Genomic DNA, 17,617 nt, shown 5'->3' with positions numbered 1-17,617 from the left:
GGCTTGTGTCCCTCCCCTGGGTTCCTGCAGCCCCTGGGCTTGCTGCTCTCAGTGTAGTAATCACCCAGGCAGTAACTCCCTATTTCATCTATTTTCCAAACAGGGCTGTGAGCCTCTTGAGGGCAGGGCCTGTCCCCCATTCTGGTCAGTGCTCCAGGGTCTGGCACATAGTAGGTGCTCTGTAAACAGCTGTCCTGCAGCCATCCGTGGGATGTGGGCATGGCTTGGTGTGTGTCTGGGCAGGGGTCTCAGATGCCAGCTGCTCCTGTGGGAAAAGGCCTTGGAGTAGTGGTTTGGAGTGGCTTTCTCACCCCGACGGGTCCCACAGGCCCCAGCTTCCCTGAGCCCCACTGCAAGGGGTAGCCCATGAGGGCTGGCCAGAGTCAGCGCCCTTCACACCCTCCGAGCTCCCAATCAATCCCTGCTCCTAATGTGCCCTAGGATTGCTGTTCTTCCTTGGCCTGGCCCAGGGCTGGAGCAATTCCTGTCTTAAAGGCACAGGCCTCCCTTTACAGCCATCAGTGGGCATTCTGCAGAGAAATTTATTTACAAAAAAAATCTTTTGTTTTATTCTTGACTCGGATGGTGCCAGTTCTCATTCACTGACTGTGGACAGGGGGCAGGTGCTGGGCTTGGGGCTCGTTATGGATTATCTAGTTTAATCTCTAGGTAACCATCTGAAATGGGGGTATTAGGATTCCCTTTTCAGGTGGAGACGCCAGGCTCAGGTTGGCATGGTAACTTTTCCAAGGCTGCACGGGGCAGAGCTGGGACTGGAACCCATTTATCTGATGCTGGGATCCATCTGCATAATGGGGAATGAACCCAGCTTGGGTAAAACCCTGACGGTAGCCCCTCCACCCCCACCAGGGATCTGGGGATATCCCTGAAATCCCCCGCACCCTGCCGCCTGCTGTGCTGGGGCTGCCTCAGCCCCAGTCCCTGGTCATGGGAGTAGGTCCCTCCTTTCCCATCCCTCCCTCAGCCTCTTGCCTGCTTGATTGCAATTAAGGATGAGAACCACTGAATAGGGCTCGAACGGTGAATTAATAACCTTATCTTGTCCCAGCCAAATCTGGGGCCATTGCACACCTCTGGCCCAGGGTGGGGAGGGCTTCTTTATCAGGCTGCAGGCAGCGCTCAGATTTTCCTTCTTAGACAAGATGAAACAATTATCTCGTCTGCTGGCTGCTTCCCCTCCCCACCCCCAGCTGCTGCTTCGAGTGCCCAGCCACTGCCTGGAAATTCCTTAAAGCCCGGGGCTTCTGTTGGGAAATGCACCCCGAGCTGCTTGTCTGAAGTCTCAGGGCTGGATTGGTTCCATGCAATGCATTGGTGCCTGCCTCTGTCACCGAGCAGGGAGTGACGGTGTTCCCCTGGAAATGATGGCACTTTGTCTAGTTCGGGGTGGAGGCTATGTATGGCAAGGGCCGCTTTTAGGCTATGAGCTCCCACCTGCAAGGACAAGGACTGGTGTTGGCCTGGCAGGGAAGGGTCTCAGTACCTAATTCGAGAAAGAAAAGATGGCGCTCCCCTGGATAATCTTTGGCCGTTGGCTCAATTTCCTCCTAGCCGTGGTGGAGAGGGAGGCTCTGTTTCTCGGGGGGACCCTGAGGGCTCTTGCCTCATAGGCAGTAGAGAGGTGACACTGCTGTTGCCCAACCTAAAGTCTCTGCCTCCTTGGCTGACTCCAGCTGGTTTACTTGGTCTGCTGGGAGACCCTTGTCATGGTGAAGGGACCCAGATTTCGCTGTGATGCTGGAGGGAGAGAGAAACAGCTGACCCCTGTGACACGGGCCCACATTTCAGATGCTCACCACGGAGGTGGCTCAACACAGCTCAAAGAATGTGGAGGCTTGATCAGACCTCGTGGTATCCTGGCTCTGCTACTCGAAAGCCAGGGTCTTTGGGTGAGGAATCTGACTGTTCTCAGCCTCAGGTTCCTCCTCTGTGAGCTCGGGACACTGGCAGTAAGGACTACCAGGCAATTTTGAGAGGCAAACGAGTCAATCTATGTGAGTGCCTAGAACCATGCCTGGCCCAGAGTCAGGGCTGTGTAAGCATTTGTGGTCATTCTTCTATTTGATCTTCATGTGAGAACCTTCTGAGAGGTCATCAGAAAACTGAGGATTAGAGAGGGGAGGAACTTGTCCAGGGCCACATAGCTTTGAAGGGAGAGCTGGGATTTATTTATTTATTCCAGAGACAGGGTCTTGCTCTGTTGCCCAGGCTGGTCTTGGACTCCTGGCCTCAAGCAATCCTTCCCTCCTCGGCCTCTCAAAGTGTTGGGATTACAGGCGTGAGCACCGCATCTGACCTTAGAGAGCTGGGATTTACATCTCTAAATCCTTCCACCTTATTTTGCGGACAGGGGCCCAGGGCTCTGGGTCTCCCCTCTGTCCCTGACTCATCATGTGACCTTGGGCAAGTTACTTCACCTCTTTAGGCCTCTGTTGCTGCACCTTTAAGATGGTGATATCCCCTTTGCTGAAAGAAGGCAGAGGATTGATTAGATGGAATGGAATAGACTAGAAGGGGCCTCAGAATCCATCCAGGCTCATTCTGTCCTTTTAACACTATGGTCACTAAAGCGTAGAGAAAAGGAGAGACCTTCCAGAATTACACAGCGTTTGGGATGCAGCCAGGGCCAGAAGTTTCCAGGTGTCACCCACATCCCAGCTGCAGGTTCTGTGGCTTCTTGGCCCAGCCCTCTTATGCCTCTTCTGATGGGGCTGGCCAGTTACAAACTGTGCCCATCTGTCAGATCCCCCACTGGCCTCTTCTCCAAGCATCAGGACCTTCAGAAAAAACCCGTGGAGGCCGAGCATGGTGGCTCACGCCTGTAATCCCAGCACTTTGGAAGGCAGAGGCAGGTGGATCATGAGGTCAAAAGATCGAGACCATCCTGGCCAACATGATGAAACCACATCTCTGCTAAAAATACAAAAATTACCTGGGCGTGGTGGTGCATGCCTATAGTCCCAGCTACTTGGGATGCTGAGGCAGGAGAATCGCTTGAACCCAGGAGGCTGAGGTTGCAGTGAGCCGAGATCTCACCACTGTACTCCAGCCTGGCGACAAGAGCGAGACTCTGTCAAAAAACAAGAAACAAAAAAAACCTGTGGAAACTGGCCCCATTTGGCAAATGAGTGGGGAAGACAGGAAGGGATCCCCCAGGAAGGGGAGAGAAACAGCCTTGAACTAAACAATGCCCTGCCAGACCCAATATTGAAGGGGGATTGGATCCCATCTTGGGAGATTGATGCCCCAACCCTGTTGGTCTTGTAATGTTCCTATTGGATTATTGATACCCCAGAAAGCGAATGCCCCAGGAATACAGATCTTTAAGGATTATTGGGACCTCAAGCTCTGGAAATTGTGATTGTAGGAGTATTAATTGCCCAAGAACTCTCTTATTTAAGAAGTACTGAGTGCCCATCTCAAGAAATTGATCCCCTGAGAGTATTGATTCTACTGTGCTGTTGATCCCCCAGGAGCTTTGCTTTCTAATCTCCAGGCCCTCAGCAACCTGACTTTCCCCGAGTTCATTTAGGGGCAGCAGGGGTCCCTGTGAGTGATTTCTTCCAGGAGGGAATTTGGAGGAACATTCCAGAGCTTGGCTCTCACACTTGAGCTGCATCACAATCACCTAGGGGGCTTTGTAAAACACAGCCTACTGGGCCCACTCCCAGAGTTTCAGATCTAGCAGGTCTGGAGTAGAGGCCAAGAATTTACACTTGTAACAAGTTCCAAGGTCTGTGAGGCCACACTGTGAAGACCACTGCTCTAGAGGTTAGATGATGGGTTCTCAGCCCCAGCTGCACCTGGGCATCCTCCATGAAGCTTTGAAAACTCTGTCAGGGCCCCAGACCTCACTCCTAGAGGCTGACCTAATTGGTCTGGGATGGAGCAGGACATTTAAAAGGTTTTCTGGGTGATTCTGGTGTGGTCATGAACTGGGAATCAGCCAAGTTTGGGGCAAGGTGAGTGAGCAACTGTACCCTGCTAAAGGTTCTGAGATGGGGGAGGCAAAGGGCACATCTTGGGCTTAGCTCCCAGTGGGGAACCCCCCAGACTCAGGGCCAGGCAGCTCAGGGGCCTCCCCTTGGAGCTACTGAGGTGGCTTCACCTGGAATCTGGCACTGCTAGGGGGTCCATTCATTCATCTACCTGCCTGTATTCAGTAGACATGGCACTGTTCTAGATCATGGGGATGAATGAGGCAGACAGAGCTCCCAACCATCATGCAGTTCATAGCATCAATGTGGCTATGAACCATATTGGACCACACTCATGGTCCAAAGGTGTCCTGGCACCCAAGGCTCCCTTTGTTCATACTCATGACTGTCAAAGTGATGGAAGCTAGATACTGGGATAGGTAGTGGAGTCAGGGCTGGGCAGGGGACAGCGGGTGGGCTCTCTGTATACCCTCTGGGGAGATTCTCCAAAACCAGCCACAAAGGGGGTTGACTGTTTCTTGTTGGCAGACGTTGGTCAGCTTCTAGGCACCTCACGGTCACCCAGTCCAACCCCTGCCTGCAGCAAAGATGGCAGCGGCCTCCCCCACCCATTGGCTTGTCTCCTGGTGGTGGTCTAGGAGCCCCTTCTCTCTTAGGTCTCTGCCCCATTTTGTTCCCTCTTTGGTTGAGAGTCTCTCTCTCTCTCTTTTTTTAGAGACAGGGTCTTGCTTTGTCACCTAGGCTGGAATGCAGTGGCATGATCCTGACTCACTGCAGCCTCAACCTCCCTGGCTCAAGGGATCCTCTTGCCTTAGCCCCCGAAGTAGCTGGGACTACAGGTGCATACCGCCATGCCAGGCTAATTTTTAAAAAAATTTAATAGAGATGAGATCTCCCTATGCTGCCCAGGCTGGTCTTGAACTCCTGGGCTCAAGCAATTCTCCCACCTCAGCTTCCCAAAGTTCTGGGATTATAGGTGTGAGCACCGCGCCAGGTGAATGTCTTTTTTTTTTGTCTCCAGTTTTTGACCCCTTGCATCTCTGTTTCTCCTTTGTTTGCCTATCTCCACCCCTCCAGCACCCAGTCGGACCACTGACACCTTAGGACGGTTGGATTTTTTCTAGCTCTGTCTCCTTGGACAGCACCTTTCCTGGTTGGCTCTCTCTTCACTGCCCACACCCCCTTCCTCTTGATAAACACTTTCCAAACCTGAAGCTCCAAGACCCCTTTGGCAACTGCTTGACCTGTTTCCCTCCCACTGCCTGTGGATTTAAGATTCCCTCCCTGGCGAGGGCACACGGAGCATCCTGCCTTTCCCCTCTCCCCAGGCTTGTGCACCAGGGGGCTACTCAAGGGGCAGAGCCCCCAATGGGCAGGTTTCAATCTTGGTTGGGTCAGGAAGCGAGGTCCTCAAGCCTGGTCAGGGTGGTGGCTGTGGTTCATTCTCTGATCAATATTAATTTGGTGACAGGTATTGACTGCCTGTGGTGCTTCAGGCACAGGGAGAGAGAAATTGTTACAGTCCTTACCCTGGTGAGTTAAATGAGTAATGTTTAAGATGCCACTCACCCACCCTTCTGTCCATTTGTCATCCATTCATTCATGTATCCATTCATTTATTCGGTATATAGCAAGCACCTACTACTGTATAGGAGTAAACGCGAGACAATCTCTGCTCTCAAAGTCACCCCCTAGTGGGGAAAACAGACAAGCAGCCAGCCAACTGGGGGGCTCTGAGCGCAGAGGTCTCAGCAGATTCCAGGTCTGGGTGGCCAGACCTCTTTTTGAGCTGACCCAGCGCGGGCTAGGCTCGGACAATCACTGCAGCCCCTGGCTCTGGCCTGGCTCAGGGACAGGTGGGGCTGATCGGACCCAGCTCAGAAGGGTGGTCCTGGGATGCTACTAAGCCTCCCTGAGCTAGAAGGGGATTAGGGGCCACAGACCAGAGCCTGCTATAGAGTGCGCCCCTTACAACCTCAAGGATGTTGTGCATAAGAATGCAAACCGGCTGCCGGGGGAAGGGGAGGAAATCCATTTCCCAGCTCGGAAATTATTGAATATTTAGGAGCTGGAGCAGATCATTTAGAGGGCAAATGAATTTCTCCGGTTTCCTCTGGCCGAGAAATCAGCCCGGATGCTCTTGTACTTTCATTTACCCCCACAGAACGGGTCTGGATGGGTGTTTATGCAGCGCTCAAGTAATCATTCTTCCAGAAGTGGTAGCGATTGCTTCCAAAGCCATCGACTTTCTCTTAATGCTGGTGTGGTGACCCGCTTGGTCAGCCCCTGCCTGTGCACATCCCTGGGGTGTGGAGCCCAGGAAGGGGAGGAGCAGGGCTGGCTGTTCATAGGTTTGTCCGTAGTGCCATTTCCCTCCGGATGGTTGAGGTCTTGCAGGCTTGACAGGGCACTGAGCAAGCTCCAAGCCTTAGGCAATAACAGCTGGAGACCTACCAAAGTTGGCTAAGGGTCTGAGCTGGGAACAGGAGGATTGGGGGTGCAGGATTTAAGTTAGATTTAAGAAAGAACTTCCTCGGCCCAGCTTGGTGGCTCAAGTCTGTAATCTCAGCACTTTGGGAAGCAAGTGGATCACCTGAGGTCAGGAGTTTGAGACCAGCCTGATCAACATGGTGAAACCCAGTCTCTACTAAAAATACAAAAATTTAGCTGGGCATGGTGGTGCACACATGTAATCCCAGCTACTTGGGAGCCTGAGGCAGGAGAATCGCTTGAACCTGAAAGGCAGAGGTTGCAGTGAATGAAGATTGCACCACTGCACTCCAGCCCGGGCAAGCAGAGCAAAACTCTGTCGCAAAAAAATAAAAAATAAAAAAATAAAAAAGAACTTCACCTGCAGTAGACGGTTGTGGTATTGCTCTCCCTGGGTGAGTGGTCAGAGCAGAGACCCTCTTCTATGGGGCATGGAGGCAGGGGGTGGACTGAATGGCCTCTGCATCCTGAATGACCCAGGATTCTCTGATGTCCAACTAATCTTCACAACGTGATGTTTTCCTAGACCAGGGTTCCGCAAACTTTTTCTGTAAGGGACCAAATAGTAAATTGTTTTGGCTTTGGAGGCCATACAATTTCTGTTACAACTCCACAACTCAACTCCACTGCTGTAGTGCCGAAGGAGCCGTAGCCAGCGTATGAATGAGTGGAAGTGGCTGTGTTCCAATGAAACCGGCAGTGAGTGGCCTGGACTTGGCCCGCCTGCCGTAGTTTGCTGGCTTTATTCTAGAGACTGAAAACTCTTTGGGGATTTCTTAGAGAAATCAATGTTTCTGGCTCTTGTCTGTTTTTGAAACAACTCTCTTTCGCTTTCCTGATGGAAAAGTAACATTTGCTTATAGCAAAACATTAAAATAATACAGAAAGTTAGAAGGGGGAAGTCGTTGGTAATCCTCCCCTGCTCAAAGTTCACAGTTTAATGTCTGTATGTATTTGTGCCCTGATATTATGTTCTATTTAAAGGCCATCTTATACAGACCATATTTACAGAGGCTGTTGTATTTTGAGTCCCAAGTGGACTCTGGTTTAAAAAGGAAATCTGGAGATGGCTATTGGGAAATCAAGTCCAGGGTGATAGGAAATGGACAAAGTAGACTTCTCTTTCCTGGGGGTATTCCCTCCAGGGGAGCTGCCTGATGCCTCTGAGGGTGGAGGAAGGATGGGTGGAGGAGGGATGGGTGGAGGAGGGATGGGTGGAGGAGAGGCGGGGAGGGGAGGGGGCCAGGGCCTGCTCCTGCTCCTGCTGGGAGCTCAGAAGCTGCTGGGAACAACTTGCAGAACCCAGCCATGGGGCACGGACCGCGAGACCCCAAGATGCACATCCCAGTGGGTCCCGAACAGCTGGAAGATGAATCCTGAGCCGCACAGGCCCGGTTTTTGGCTGCCCTGAGGGGCTCTCAGCTTGGGCCTCTGGGCTGATCTGTGCACTTCTGGAGGGGAGGAGAGGCTGTTTCCAAGAGGACCCCTTGAACGCTGTGGGAGGCTGCTCCTTCTCCTCCCACACCCTCTACCTTGAGCAAAAAGACATTGAGGCATCCGAGCCCTGAAACAGGGGCCCACATCCCCACGCACTGGCTTATCTTCAGTCTCAGATCCACAGAGGAGGACATATTTTTTTTTTCCCTAATGGTGACAGGATCAAGGAGAAAGGAAGAGGACAAAAAGGCCATGTGGACCAGCTGTCCATCTCCACTTCAAGGCGGGGAGGAGGATTGGGGGGCAGGAGTGGGGAGCATCGCCCCCTGCCAAGGCGACACTTTTGCCCACAGTCCCCACTGTGGCCATCACACACCTTGGCCCTCACTCATTTCAGGCACTTGGCGTTCTAGGATCACAGGATCACACTCAGGTCTGACCCTCGGCTCCTGGGGACAGGGAAGGGCCCAAGAGACGGTGGTTTTCTGTCAGAGGCCGAACAGCCTGATGGTTCTAGGAACAGGTTTGGGGATCACTCAGGCCTGAGTTCAAGTTCCAGCTTTGTCACTTCCTCACCATGGGCCAGTGTGGCCCCATTTGAACCTCAGTGTTCTCATCTGTAAAATGGGTATAAAGTTAGCACTCTAAGGATGACATGAGATGCTTCGTTGTGTAAAGTGTCTACCCCAGTGAAAGATCCGAGAGTGATTTTTCATTCCTTCCTGCACTTCTTTGATAAAATCTAATTGGGGACATCGACAAAATCTTGTACTAAATCTCAGACTGATAGGAGGCTCTGGAGAAAACTGTTTTCTGTTGTTTTTGTTCTTTAGAATCTTAAGATTCTCAATGACAAAGCTGGGCTGCAAGCTCTTTGGGCAGGAACCCTGACCAGCACGTTCACGCTGTATCCCTCTCTAATGCCCAGCCAAGGCCTGGTGCCCAGTAGGTGCTCATAAGCAGTTGTGGAAGAATGAAGGTATCAAAAGCTGCAGAAAGAAGGGCATCCCCCTGCAGAGAGTGGAAGAGGCAGAAAGGCTGAGCAGTGACCTTCCCACCCCCCACCCCATGGCAACCCGGGAGCCGATGGCCCAGTTTTCCATGCCACTGTGTTATGCTACAAATTAATTTCAGGTCGGCCAGATCCAATTTGGTTCCCGAGGTGTTTTTTTTTTTTCTCTTTAAAGAGATGTAATTAAAAAACAATAACAACAATGGAACAGAAGTTCAGCTATCACTGTTGATTTTTCACAGAGGCTGGTAATGGGGAAGCTGGTGCAGCCCTGTGTGTTCTGGTAGTTGTGCCAGGCGGGGAGCAGGTGGGTGTCCCTGCCTCCTTGAGCATGTGCAGTCCCAGGAGGGACACTGAGGCTGGGCATTTCTTTCCCCCGACTGGACTGCGGGGCAGACCTCACTGGCCTCACAGCCAGGCTAACCTCCCTCTTTGTCCCTGTTTGTCTTGGCCTGCACTCCTCAAACTGCGACCCACCGCAGTCTCTTCTCCTGCAGGAAGGCTGCCCAGCCGCCCTGTCATGTCACAGCTGTGTGGAGCTGGGAGGGGCCTTGGAGCCCGGACTCCTACCCATCATGACAGCCAATGCTCACAGCTAGCTGTGAATGCACACCTACTACGTGCCTGCATCTCCTCCTCCTCCTCAAGACATGAGGTAGGTGATGTCATGTCCCCCTTTTATAGATAAAATAACTGAGGCTTAGAGAGGTGAAGTGTCTTGTCCGAGGATAATAGCTAGCAAGGGGCTAAGTTGGGGAAGACTGTGCTGGACACCACCCTGCGGCCAGTTTAGGACACAAAACCAGGCAAGTCAAGCTGTTGATGTCAAGCAGTTCACAGACCTTGAACCAGGCTGGCTGGCTAGCTGGATGGACAGACAGACAGAAAGCCAGATTTGGAGGCACAGAGAAAAACAGAAAATGAAGCCAGGCTGCACAGTGGATCTCTTTGTTCTCAATTTCATGGGCGATGAGTGAGCAAGTCTCACTGGCCCTGATGCTAGATTGCTGTGTGACCTTGGCCATCCGCTGAACCTCTCTGAACCATGGTAATGGTGCCATCTGTGAAATGAGGGCTTAGATACCACAGCTCCTAAAATCCCATTGGGCCTCAGTGTTCACTAATTTTCTAAATCTCCGAACTCCACAGTTGTAAGATCCACATTCATCCTGTAAATCCAAGGTAGTGATGTGGGCAGGGGTGGATGACATTTTAATTCTGACTTGCTGAAATTCTCTAAGAGCAGAAATTATAAGCTGGCAGCTGAGAATGAGACACAGGTATCGTTTGTGTACATCCACAAATAGTATTTATTTTTTCTTAATTAGCAGCCAGCATTCAAAATCAGGTGATTTTTCAACTTTCTTTGGAAAACTGAAAGGTTAGGCAACATGGGATCCCGCTCCCAGCACAGTGGCAGAGAGCCCAAGTTTTGCATCGAGCTTGATAGGTTCAAATCCCAGTGTTGCCGTTTCTAGCTGTTAGTCTGTCGGGGAAGTGACTCAAACCCTTTGTACCTCAGTTTTCTTATCTGTGAAATGGAGATGATAACATTATCTGCCTCACTGAACTAACTTTGGGAGAAACTTAGTTTATAGTTTAAACAAAGATGGTAACAGCCCTTTCCCAAAGCAGATTTCCTTCTTGCCTGGAGACTAGATTGCCTTTGTAGGACTCACATTAGCCACAAGATTAGAAATTATGGTTTAGGAGTCATGCAGCTGGAGGTTACAAGATTCTGACCCTCCCTAAACTGCTCCTAAGATCAGGGCTTGAGATATTTTGCAGAACCTGCACTTGATGGATCAGCTGGCCCCCTATCAATAAACTGGCTCATCTGATCTTGTGGCCCCCACCCAGGAACTGACTGAGCACAAGAAGACAGCTCTGACTTCCTATGATTTCATCTCTGACCAATCAACACTCGTGGCTCACTGGCTTCCCCCAACCCAACAAGTTATCCTTAAAAACTTTGCTCCCTGAATGCTTGGGGAGACTGATTTGCGTAATAATAAAACTCCAGTTTCCCATACACAAAAAAATTACCTGCCTCATAGGGTTGTTGAGTAAATTAATCCACCTAGAGCCTAGAACACAGTGAGGGCTGTGTACGTGTTAACTTTTGTTACTATTATTTCCCCCCAACAGATACTGTGGCAGCTGGGGCTGCCATAACTGTTCTGGAGGCTGGAAGTGCAAGATCAAGGTGCAGGCAGGGTTGGTTTCTTTTGAGGCCTCTCTCCTTGGCTTGCAGACGACCACCTTCTTGCTGTGCCCTCACATGGCATTTTCTCTGTGTGTGGGTCCTCCTGGTGTCTCTCCCTCTTCTCACAAGGACACCAGCCACACTGGATTAGGGTCCCACCCTTAGGACTTCATTTAACCTTAATCACCCCCTATGAGGCTCTCTCTGCCAATGCAGTCACATTGGGGATTAAGGCTTCAACATATGGATTTGGAGGGGGACAGAGTTCAGCCCATAACACCACATGGTAGCGATCGGCCCAAGACTGAGTAGCTGTTGCCCCCAGCAGGACAGGATATATATATTTTTTTTCTGTTCACGACAGTCCCACTTAGGTTGACCAACCTTTAGGGTTTGCCTGGGACTGAGGGGATGCCTGGGATGGAACTCTCTGTTTTAAAACCAGGCAAACCAAGATGAATTGGTTACTTTTTTTTTTCTTTTTTTGTTGAGACCGAGTTTTACTCTGTTGCCCAGGCTGGAGTGCAGCTGCGCGATCTTGGCTCACTTCAACCTCTGCCTCCCGGGTTCAAGCTTTTCTCTTGCCTCAGCTTCCCATGTAACTGGGATTACAGGCACGTGCCACCATGCCCGACTAATTTTTGTATTTTTAGTAGACAGGGTTTTGCCATGTTGGCCAGGCTGGTCTCGAACTCTTGACCTCAGGTGATCTACCTGTCTTGGCCTCCCAAAGTGCTGGAATTACGGGCATGAGTCACCACACCCGGCTTGAACTGGTCACTTTCATCCTAACTTCAACCCACTTCCATCATTTATTTTACCTGCCTGGCTCCTGAGTTTTGCCTCTGCTCGGAGTGACAACTAGACCCAGGAAGGCTGGTGGAGATGAGAACAGATGTGCTCCCAGTGCCTCCAGGAACTGGCAAATGACTCGGCCAAGGGAGGGAGAGTACACAGCCCTGGGAACCCTGCAGGAGGCCAGGCTACTGAGGATTAAATCTACCTTGGGAAGGAACATCTAGCTACCACCAAGGGAGGGAACCAGCAAAAGCATTATCATGATTAATGTTATTTCAAAGACTTAATTTTTTCCCCCTCTTTCAGGAATGTTTGTCTGCAGTTGCACAGAGTGCTATCTCTTGATTCTGCGTGTCCTTCCCCCAGAGTAATTTGGGACAAGGTCACTGTTCACTAGGCACGCCTCCTCACCCCCAGTCTACTTGCTGACAGGCCTGCAAGGCTGAGGTGCTATGACAGCAGGAGGTTGCATGGTGGAGGAGCCACATGGGGCCAGTCTTGATGTGTTCAGGGCTGGGCCCAGGATGGCTGCAGCCTCACCTCACCCAGGGGCAGACAGAGGCTCAGCCCAACGGAGTGGGGTGTGAGGAATCTGGGGTGAGGACCCAGACTCTTATTTTGGCTCTACCCCTTGTCGGCTGGGGAGCTTCTCCAAGCCTCAGTTTTTTCATCTGCAAAAGGGTGGCAAGAATAATGCTTCCCCTTCTGGATGACGTGAATGGCACTGTGCACACCAATCACCAGGGTGGGTGGGGAGGTGGGGGTAAGATGGACTCTGGACTCTGAATTTCTTTCTTTTTTTTTTTTTTTTTTGAGATGGAGTCTCACTCTGTTGCCCAGACTGGAGTGCAGTGGTGTGATCTTGACTCACTGCAAACTCTGCCTCCCAGGTTCACACCATTCTCTCCTGCCTCAGCCTCCTGAGTAGCTGGGACTACAGGTGCCCGCCACCACGCCCGGCTAATTTTTTTGTATTTTTTAGTAGAGACGGGGTTTCACCGTGTTAGCCAGGATGGTCTTGATCTCCTGACCTCATGATCTGTCCGCCTCAGTCTCCCAAAGTGCTGGGATTACAGGCGTGAGCCACCGCGCCCGGCCTGGACTCTGAATTTCTAACAAGTGCTCTGGTGATAGCCATGCTGCCGGTCCATGGGCCACATTTTGAAAGGCAAAGGTTGTGAAGACAAAATGCAAGGTAAGTTCTTAGCTTGTAGGAAGTGCTCAAAGTACACACTGCTTATCATCATCACCACATCTGTCATCATCATCATCATCGTCACCATTTCATCTTCATCTCCATCACTGGCATCATCTTCTTTATCATCATTACTGCCATCGTCAATGGCTTCCTTGTGGTTGGCATCATCATCATCGTTATTTCATCCTCATCTCCATCACTGGTATCGTCTTCTTTATCATCATCACCACCATCATCATCACTGGCTTCCTTGTGATTGGCATCGCCATCAGCTCTTGTCTTTTCTTTCCTTTCCTCCCATTCTCCAGAAGAGGTAACCAAGACCCAGAGATGTTTGAGACTTGCACCAGGCAATTTAATACAGAAGAGAAGTTGCCTAGGATTGAGGACTGAAGCAGACAAGAGCCTGGTGGCTGGAAGTCAGGAGACTGAGATTCAGGTCCTAGTGCTGTATGTGGCTCATTCAGCCTTTGAACTTTCTAAATGGAAAGGCCATTAAAGATTATCCAGTGTAACTCTCTCCAATAGCATTTGAGGAACCTGGGGCCAGATTGGGGATAGGGAGACAATATACAATCAAAGGTATAGATTTAGGAGCTAGACAGTCTGCATTCAAATTTCTACTCCATCACTTGCTGGTTACATAACCTTAGGCAAGTCCCTTCATCTCCCTGAGTCTCAGCGTCTTCATCGGTGAAATGGGATGTGCTACCCAGCTTCCAAAATGGCCTCCAAAGAGTGCCATTCCCTGGTATTTATAGCCTTGGTCAATCTCCTTCCACATTGTCCCAGGGTTGTTCTGTGTGACCCATAGAATATAGCAGAACTGATGTTAGTATCTTTGGAGGTGAGGTTATGAGAGATGCTGTGGGTTCTGTTTTAGGTTCTCTCTCTCTGGCCATTCATTGTGGGGGAGGTCAGTTCCATGCCCTGAGTCCATTCACACAGCTTGTGAAGAGGCCCACATGGCCAACAGCCAGTGAGGAACTGAGGCCTGCAGTGACCACTTGGATGAGCCTGGAAGCACGTCCTCCAGCCCCAGTCCAGTCTTGAGGTGAGACCACAGTCCTGGCCAACAGGTGACTACAACATCACGGGAAACCCAGAGCCATTCAGCTAAGCCACTCTCAGATTGCTGATCCCCAGAAGCTGTGTGAGATAATAACTGTTTGTTGTTTTAAGCTGCTAAGTTTTGGAGTAATTGACTACACAGTGATGGATAAATAACATGTGGGGATAACTATCTTGTAGGTTTGTTCACGTAAGCGCTTTGTATAGTATATGATGCATGTTGAAGGCTGTGTGAAATGTAAGAAAACAATGGCAGCATAGAAAATATCGTCGATGAACCCCAGGGTCATGTAGCCAGGGTGTGACAGGGTTGATGATGCTGCGGTTTCTAGCTGCCGGGTTTTAACCATTTGTGCCTCCTAATCCTTACTGATTGTGGTGGGCAACACAGGCTTTGCCAGAAATGGAACAACAGCGTCAGAGGGTGAGGAGCAGAGGAGGAAGTGATGGTGCCAGTCAGTGGGCCCCTGGGGTGGGGAGCAGCCCCAGGGTACTGGGGGTGGAAGACTGAGGCACAGGACTGGAGTGTGTGTGTGTGTGTGTGTGTAGGTCACCTCTGGAGACCCTTCCAGCCCAAGACTGGCTGATGATCTGATTTGCAGCTTGTTTCTGGCCCTGCTCTGTGTGGAAGACTCAGAAAAACCATGGCAACCACGGGATAATTAATGATCAGGGATGGAGGAGTCCAGGAACCTGGTGTCCCCGAGGCCACGTGGAGAGCAGCTCAGGAGGAAGGTCCACTGGGCTTTCTGTCCGTGGCCATGTGGGCTTCCTTGGAAGAGAGATATCAGAGAGGGTCCAGGTGGGAGATAAGCCCCTGGGCCTGTAGCCCTAACAGTCCAGGAAGCATAGGCCTCTCTGGGCCCAGCAGATGGCTCCTTTGGGGTCGTTGGCTCCCAGGCCCTGGAGTGCTGAAATTAACGCATTGTTTTCAGGAGGCCGTCCATGGCTTCCACCAGGTTCTCAGATGGGTCTAGGACCCAAACCATGGAGACTGTCTAGATATTATCCATTGTAAAGACAAGGAAATGGAGGCGCAGAGAGGTTAAGAGACCTGCCCAGGCCACACAGCAGGCTGTGGCAAAGTCTGGCCTGGAATCCAGGCCTACTTGCTGAACACTGTCCCAGGGTGGGGCCCACAGTGGGTGGACCGGAATGTGCTGTGCATGTGGGCCCCTCTGGCTGGCAGAACTCCTGTCAGGACAGCTGGGTCACTCCTGCCCCCTCCCTGGGCCAGATGGGCAGCCCTCTCTTCTGCTATTTTCTCCACCTTTGCCTTTTCACAGGGAGTGACTGGGGTGGAAAATTCTGGGGGAGCACAAAGTCTGCCAAGTGTGAACCTGGCACCAACCCAGGCACCTGGCTGCCAGGCACTTGGAAATAGAACTGGTAAAGGGGTCCCTGGGGGACTGGGAGGCTGGGAGCAGCTTGGTAACTGCCTCTCCTGGCACCTGCCAGATGTTCTATCCCGGGAATATTCCCTCCCCGCTAGAACCTGCTGCCATGTGCCAGGAACATCTGGAAGAGAGTTTTCTGGCAGGTCTGGGGGTACAGAAATGGGTTACAGGGGACTTGGTCATCTATCATATCACAAACATCTACCACGGTAAGTGAACCAGTGTGCGTCTGCAGTGCCTGCTGCAAGGGACTGAGCGAGGCCCCTGCACATCCTTCATTTCCCTTCGAATCACTCCTGTGATATGGGGTTCACCATTTTACAGATGAAGAAACTGAGGCTTGGGAACTCCAGAGGACTGCCCAAGTTCACCTAGCTTTTCAGTGGCAGTGCTGAGACTTGAACCCAATCTGTGTGACTCCAAAGCCTGCCTTTTCCCACGGCCTCTCCCTGTGCCCTCTACACCCACTATGTCCAGGTACCAGTTTAGATGCTGGGGATATGGAGATAAACGAGCCGTGAGCCTTGCCCTTAAAGCAGCTGTAGTTTAGTGAGTGTATTAGCTATTGCTGCTATGCTAATGCCCCATAACAAGCAGCCCCCAGCTCCCACATCTCAGTTGCTTGCAACCACAAGCAATTATCCTTCTTGTTCCCAGCTGGCTGGGTCAGCTGGGGTGGTTCTGCTTCAGGCTGCAGGTTGGCCAGGTTGGCTTCACCCCTCATTCTCCTTGCACCAGTGAAAAAGAAAAATACTCAGGGCCTGTTTTCATGACTGGGAAGGAACATGCAATGTCTCTTAAGGGTTCATCTTAGAACTGGGGTACTGTCATGCTGCTCACATATGGAGGCAGGTTACGTGGGCAAGGCCTACATCATCAGTGGGGTGGGGAAATACACTTTGCCTCCTCTGATGTGAGGGACTGCAAAATCACATAGCAAAGGCAGGGATGCCTACTTCTCTAACAGGAAGGCAGGAAGAATAGGCCACAATAATCCAGTCACCCACAGTGTGGACTACAGACTTAGGATAATAATATTGTACTGCATTCTATCAAACCTAAGCTGCAAGACACACCATTAATTTATGTACCACTAAGAAAGAAAAGTGGCTGTGAACTAAAGTATGGCATGAGGCTTTCTTAGCCCATCATATTTTTATTTGATTCTTACTGAAAGAGCTATTTGATGCTGAGGCATGGAAGTGTCAACAATGGGAACAGTTGGAACCAGGTTTGCTCTTGCAGAGACAATGACGACTGTCACGACTGTCACTGTCCAAGGAGATTAGGAGATGCCACCGATTGTAAAACACATTTTGATTTCAAGGATGTGAAAATGTGTGTCTTAGAACAGATGAAATTTGTCATTTACTGAGAGTAAGTGGTTGTCCTAGGGTGGACACTGTGCGAAAATTTCTATGTGGATAAGACATAGACAACCCAAGACAACCCAAGAGGAAAATATTATTATCCCCATTTCAAAGATGAGTAGAGCAAGATTCAGAGTGATCACGAGGTGGGAGGCAGGACTTGACTCCCGATGTGGGGCTTGGACACCGGACCAAATGGAGGACTAGCTAAAATAGAAACGGCAAAGCAGCTTTCTATAAGACACATCCACCGGTAGGCCATGTCAGTTTACCATTGCCTTGGCAACATGCAGGAGTTACCACCCCTTTCCATGGCAATGACCTGACAACCCAAAAGTTACCACCCTTTCCCTAGCAATTGCTGTATGAACCACCGCTTAATCTCCACGTAATTAAACATGGGTATAAATATGACTGTGAGGCTGCCCTGAGCTGCTGCTCTGCCTATGGGGTAGCCCTGCTCTGCAGGAGCAGTCAAAGACTAGAGCTTTATCACTGGCCCTTCAATAAAGCTCTGCTTTCTTCTACACTTTCTTCTCACCCTTGAATTTTTTCCTGGAGGAAGCCAAGAACCCTCATGGGCTAAGCTCTGTTTTGGGGCTCGCCTGCCCCGCATCAATCAGTTGTCCTGCCCAAGACTCATGGTTAGTAAGTGGAAGAGCTGAGATTTGAACCTAGG

The sequence above is a fragment of the Symphalangus syndactylus genome, chromosome 22, assembly GCF_028878055.3.
Source record: "Symphalangus syndactylus isolate Jambi chromosome 22, NHGRI_mSymSyn1-v2.1_pri, whole genome shotgun sequence".
Classification (NCBI taxonomy): domain Eukaryota; kingdom Metazoa; phylum Chordata; class Mammalia; order Primates; family Hylobatidae; genus Symphalangus; species Symphalangus syndactylus.
Note: the sequence above shows the minus strand (reverse complement) of the source record.